The sequence below is a fragment of the Sorex fumeus genome, unplaced genomic scaffold, assembly GCF_029834395.1.
Source record: "Sorex fumeus unplaced genomic scaffold, SorFum_2.1 ptg000026l, whole genome shotgun sequence".
NCBI classification, from domain to species: Eukaryota; Metazoa; Chordata; class Mammalia; order Eulipotyphla; family Soricidae; genus Sorex; species Sorex fumeus.
The window spans coordinates 3,352,577-3,358,619 of NW_026606083.1; positions in this window are offsets into that span (position 1 = coordinate 3,352,577).

Here is a 6,043-nt window from a genome sequence, read left to right on the forward strand (position 1 = left end):
TTCTTTCTTCAGAAGTTTTTTATGGTTTAAGTCCCCTGCACCTCTTTCATTATAGGTACATCAAGTACCTATATTGATTTATAGGTACTTGATTTTGGGGGCACTATTTTAAATAGGACAGACTCTTTGATCTCTTTGTCTTCCTCCTCCTCCTCCTCCTTCTTCTTCTTCTTCTTCTTCTTCTTCTTCTTCTTCTTCTTCTTCTTCTTCTTCTTCTTCCTCTTCCTCTTCCTCCTCCTCCTCCTCCTCCTCCTCCTCTTCTTCTTCTTCTTCTTCTTCTTCTTCTTCTTCTTCTTCTTCTTCTTCTTCTTCTTCTTCTTCTTCTTCTTCTTCTCCTTCTCCTTCTCCTTCTCCTTCTCCTTCTCAATTGCAAAGCTTTCATGATTGATTTTCAGTCATACAATGATTGAACACCCATCCCTCCATCAGTTACCACTGTACATTTCCCACTACCAATGTCCCCAGTATCCTTCCTACCACCCTCCACCCCCCACCTCAATGGAAGGCACTTTCATTATTATTCTCTCTCTATTTTGGGGCATTATGGTTTGCAATACAGATATTGAGAAGCTATTATGTTGGGTCCTTTGTCTACTTTCAGCACATAGGTTTACAATTATTTTGATATGCTGTTGACTTTTGTTCTGGAGGAGTTTCTTGATTATTCTGACAATTCCCTTGCTTGTGATTGGCTTGCTCCAGATTTCTATTTTTTATTCATTCAGTTTTGGGAGATTTCATGTTTCTAATAATCTGTCCATTTCTTCTAGAATCTCCACCTTAACCGAGTAGAGTTGTTTATAGTAGGCTTTCATATCTTTGCTTTCCAAAGTTTCTCTTATAATTTCCCCCCTTTCATTTCTGATCCTATTTGAGTACTTTATCTTTCATTCCTCATGAGTCTAACCAAAAGTTATCTATCTTGTATATTCTTTTGAATAACCTGCTTCTGGTTTCATTGATGTTTTGTATTTCTTTCTTGGTTCCTATTTCATTTATTTCTTTTCTGATTATATTATTTCCTTCCTTCTGCTGGTATTTGGATTCATTTACTTTTGGTTCTCCAAATGTTTGAGTATTATGATTTTATCCTTTTCTTCCTTTCTAATGTATGCCTGTATTGCTCCTTTAAGTACTTCTTGAGTTTTCTGTTAAGTACAGCTTTTGATGTGTTCCATACATTTTGATAATTTTTTAAATATTGTTAGTCTCAAGAACTACTTTTATATATCTTCCTTGATTTTATCTTTGGTCCATATGTGTCTTGTTCAGTCTCCAGGTGTTGGAGTTTCTTCATATCCTCTTCATATGATTAATTTCTATCTCTGTAGCATTGTGGTTTGACAGGATACTTGGCATTTGATTTTTTATATACAGTTGTCTTATGCCCTAATAAGTGATCTATGCTAGAGAATGTTCCACTTTCACTAAAAAGGAATATTTATTTGGCTTTTATTTGTCTTAGAATGTTTTTATCTTTTTCTCCCACTTAAATGAGAGATTTTCAGGTTAGTGGACTATATATCGAAAAAATTTAAGAGTGAGTAATAATTTCAGCATGTCATTCCACAAATTTTCTCTCCTGTACTCTTTCATATGAAAGATCTGTTATATTCTTAGGTTACTTCCCTTGTATTTAAGATTTCTCTCTCTCTTTGGATTTTGTCATTTTTATTGCTATATGTATTGGTGCTGTTTAGGTTTATTTTGCTTGGTACTGATTGGTATCTTGAATCTGAACATCATCCTCCCTCCAGCGAGTGGGGAAATTCTCTTCCACCACTTGTTCTTCCCCTTCCCTGTTTTCCTCTCCTTATGGTATTTCTATAATTAAGAGATTGCTTCTTTTGCTGTTATCCATTAAGTACCTTCCATTATCTTCCATTCTAGGGCTTCTTTTTTTGTTTCCAATTCCCTCTCGATGATGTATTTTGTCTTCCAGTTCATGCATATGATTCTTTTTTTGAAATTAGTGTAACTATATATTATTTTTTAAAAATTTTTTATTAGTGAAACACCATGAAGTACAGTTGTAGACTTATAAATTTTTGTGCTTGGGTTTCAGTTATACAAAGATCAAGTACCCATCCCTCCACCAGTGCCCGTTTTCCACCACCACGGATCCCAGTATCCCTCCCCCCCCCCATACCACCCTGCCTCTGTGGCAGGGCATTCCCTTTTGTTCTCTCTCTCCTTTTGGGTGTTGCAGCTTGCAAAAGAGGCATTGAGTGGCATTCATGTTTGGTCTATAGTCTACTTTAAGCATGCTTCTCCCATCCTGGGAGGATCCTCCCAACACCCTTTATTTGGTGATCCCTTCTCTATCTGAGCTCCCTTTTTCCCTAGCATGTGTGGCTGGCCTCCAAGCCATGGAGCAAACCTCCTGGTACTAATCTTGGCCACTCTTAGGTGTTAGTCTCCTATTTTGTTACTTTATTTTCCCCAGATGAATGCAATCTTTCTATGTCTATCCCTCTCTTTCTGACTCATTTCACTTAACATGATACTTTCCATGTAGAACCAACCACTTGTATGTAAATTTCATGACTTCATATTTTCTAACAGCTGCATAATACTCCATTGTATAAATGTACCAAAGTTTCTTTAACCAGTCATCTGTCCTCGGGCACTCAGGTTTTTTCCAGATTCTGGCTATTGTAAAGAGTGTTGCAATGAACAAACAAGTGCAGATGTCATTTCGACTATACTTTTTTACCTCTCTGGGATATATTCCCAGGAGTGGTATTGCTGGGTCAAATGGAAGCTCAATTTCTAACTTTTTGAGAATCATCCATACTGTTTTCCAAAAGGGTTGAACCAGTCAGCATTCCCAACAGCAGTGAAGGAGGGTCTCTTTCTCGCCACATCCGTGCCAACACAGGTTGATTTTGTTCTTTTGGATGTGGGCCAGGCTCTGTGGTGTGAAATGATATCTCATTGTTGTTTTGATCTGCATCTCCCTGATGATTAATGATGTAGAGCATTTTCTCATGTGCCTTTTAGCCATTCGAATTTCTTCTTTGAGAAAGTTTCTGTTCATTTCGTCCATGTCCTAGGCCACAAAACATACCTCAATAGAATCAGGAAGATAGAAATAGTATCAACCATCTTTTCAGACCATGATGCACTGAGAATAGAAGCAAATCACACACAGATATGAATATGATTCTTTGTGTCTGTAATTCTGCTACTATGACTGCTATTGTGTTCTTTGATTCTTTCATTTCATTTTGTATGGAATCTGTCATGCACTGAATCAGTTATTCTTTGAGTTGGTTGAATTTCTTTTCCAGTGATTTCTTAATTTCAATGACCAGTGCTTTCTTAATTTTGGTTGCCAATTTAGTGAGTGTTGATTTCAGGTTCTCATTGACTAACTTCAAGAATTTCGATGAACTTCCATCTGTGCCCCCTGCCCTGCGTGCACCCCTGCCCCACATTGTGCCCCCATTCACCACCGGGCAGCCGGACAGTATCCCTGGGAGCACCTGCCCGAGTCACAACCAAGTGCCTACCCACTTAGCCTCCACCGCTGGTCTTTTTTGCAGGTCTGTGGGCCCTGGGACTAGCTTCTAGGACTGTCTGGGAGTGTGGCCTCCGTAGAAGTGGGCGTGGCCTTCTGTGTGGTGGCAGGCAGCTCACAAGGCCTCAGGAATATTTCCTTTTCCCAACACTCTGGCACTCTGGACTCACATCCCAACCTTTATCACCTAATTCTGTGCAATACGTCCTGGCCACATCAAACACAATATGACAATAGTCCACGGGCCTACTCCAATTTCACCAAAATACCAGTGTACACAAAAAGGTGTTCAAGCCCAACATAAAAGAACACATCCTCCAAAGCTTCACTAGATGCCTATGATAAGTCACAGAGAGATGCCTGAGAGGAAGGATGTAGCCTGAAGGGGAGAAAGGTGACCACCATTGACCGAGCCCATTCAGATTCATTTCACACAATAAAAAGGGACAGTGCTAGTGAACTGGATGGTTCCATCTCCATACAACCACCACAACATGAAGAAACAGCGCAAATCTCCACTACCAGAAGATGATGAAATACAGAGTCCAGAAGCTTCAACAGGGGTTACTCACAAATATGATCTCTTTGATAAAGAATTCCGAGATGAAATGCTGAGGATGTTCAAGTAACTCAAATTATCAATCAAGCAGACATCCAGTAAATTAAAGGAGGACATTGAAGAAACAGTGGAATGGACAGCCAACAAAATACAGGAAGAAATATGAGCAGAAATAAGAAAGCTACAATATGAAGTGTCACTAATAAAAGTTTCGCTAGATGAAATAAAAAAACTCAGTGGGTGCCCTCAAGAGTAGAATGACTACAGCTGAAGACAGGATCAGTGATCTTGAAGATGAGCTGCAGAAATCATACCGGCAACAACACACAATGGGAAAAGACCTCAAAATAGCCCTAAGGAGAATTAGAGAACTAGGAGATGATGCCAAGAGGAACAACATTAGAATCATCAAGATACCAGATGAACAGGGAGGCAACCCCAATGAAAAATCCACAGTTAAAAAAATCATTGCTGAAAAGTTCCCAGAATTAGAGAATGCAGACATCCAGATCCAAGCAGCCAGAAGGGTACCAGCTAAAATAGACCTTAATAAAAAGACTCCAAGGCATATCATAGTCAGAATGATGAATACCACAGATAGAGAAACAATACTGCAAACAGCAAGGTCAAAGAAGGAAATCACATACAAAAGAACAAACCTGAGATTTACAGCAGACCTATCAGAGGAAACCCTCCAAGCCTGAAGACAATGGTGGAACATAGTGGAAAAAAAAAGTAAATGAAATGAACGCCTCACCAAGAATACTTTATCTGGCTAAACTCTCACTCAAACTCAAAGGAATGATACACAATTTTGTAGATAAACAACAGTTCTGGATCTTCCTAGTCTCAAAACCAAACCTAAAAGAAGTACTAAAGGGCTCCTGTAAGACAAGAAAAATAACACCAAACACAACTAATACAGAAAGATGGCACAAAATACTATGACAATAATTTCTCTCAATGTCAATGGTTTAAATGCACCAATTAAGTGACACAGAGTGGCAAGACAGATTCAGAAACTGAACCCAACATTCTGCTGCCTACAAGAAACACATCTGAACAGTCAGAGCAAACACAGACTCAAAGTCAAAGGATGGAAAATAATCTTGCAATCAAACAACTCCCTCAAAAAAGCTGGGGTGGCCATACTACTATCTAACAACATAGATTTCAGGTTGAAAAAGATTAGAAGGGACAGCAAAGGCCATTTTCTATTTATCAAGGGATAAGTACAACAGGAAGAAATCACACTCCTAAATGTAAATACATCTAATGAGGGATCAGCTAAATACCTAAAACAATTGCTAACAGATTTTAAGGAGCACATTGCTAGCAACACAATACTAGTCAGAGACTTCAACACCGCATTATCACCCCTCGATAGATCAATGAGAATAAAACTCACCAAGGAAATACTGGATTTGAAGGACGAAATTGAAGAGATAGGACTAATAGATCTGTACAGGGCTTTACACCCCCAAAAGAAAGAATACACATTCTTCCCCAGTGCACACGGAACATTTTTCAAAATAGACCACGTGCTGAGTCACAAAACACATCTCAACTGAATCAGGAAGATAGAAATTGTATCAAATATCTTTTCAGACCACAATGCACTGAAGATAAAAGTTAATCGCACACAGACACGGAGAACCAAATCAAACACCTGGAAACTAAATAACTCAATGTTGAACAGCGAATGGCTCAGGAATGAAATCAAAAGATACTTGGAAACAAACAAGAAAGAAGACACGAGCTACAAGAACCTGTGGAATGCAGCTAAAATCGTGTTAAAGAGAAAATTTGTAGCTCAGCAAACATTTCTGAGGAAGGAGGAAAGGGCCCACCTAAATGACTTGATTTCAGAGCTCGAGATCTTAGAAAAGGACCAACAAAAAGAGCCCAAATCAGGTAAAAGGAAAGAAATAACAAAACTTAGGAGCAGAAATTAATGACCT